Below are 756 nucleotides of genomic sequence, written 5' to 3' on the forward strand. Positions count from 1 at the left end.
TTGGGACAGGCTGTCCTTGATCGTTCGCAATGGCTTCAATTAAAAAGTTGGTGGTGGGAGGAAGCAAGAGTACAAGCTAGAAAAAATGCTACCCGAAATCCCCCAGGACCTGCTGAAGAGCAGCTTACAGGTTCAGGACAATACGCCACTCTTAATGCTCAGGCAGGCCTAGATGATATTGCTCTCACTCAGATTAAAGCCTTGTTTATAAAAGCGTGAACTAAGGTTGAAATAGCGGATAAAACTTCTTTATCTTTTGTAAAGATCCTACAAGGAGCCACTGAGCAGTATCCAGATTTTGTAGCCCGTCTTCAAGATGCTGTATTAAAGACTGTAGGTTCAGGCCCTGCTGCTAAAATTCTTTTGGATACTCTGGCTTTTGAGAGTGCTAATCCCAAGTGCCAAAAATTGCTGCGTCCTCTAAAAGCTAGTCTTGAGCAGGTGTTGGAGGAGTTATTTACAATGCTCAATTGTTTGCTGGGGCACTTTATATATGCTATTAATGTGGGAAACCCAGTCATTTTAAAAAGGAATGCCAGAAAAAATTAGGCTCTTCGGCCGGGTGCGGTGGCTCAAGCCTGTAATCCCAGCACTTTGGGAGGCCGAGACGGGCGGATCACGAGGTCAGGAGATCGAGACCATCCTGGCCAACACGGTGAAACCCCATCTCTACTAAAAAAATACAAAAAACTAGCCGGGCGAGGTGGCGGGCGCCTGTAGTCCCAGCTACTCAGGATGCTGAGGCAGGAGAATGGC

Source organism: Piliocolobus tephrosceles, unplaced genomic scaffold (assembly GCF_002776525.5).
Source record: "Piliocolobus tephrosceles isolate RC106 unplaced genomic scaffold, ASM277652v3 unscaffolded_37895, whole genome shotgun sequence".
In the NCBI taxonomy this organism is placed as follows: domain Eukaryota; kingdom Metazoa; phylum Chordata; class Mammalia; order Primates; family Cercopithecidae; genus Piliocolobus; species Piliocolobus tephrosceles.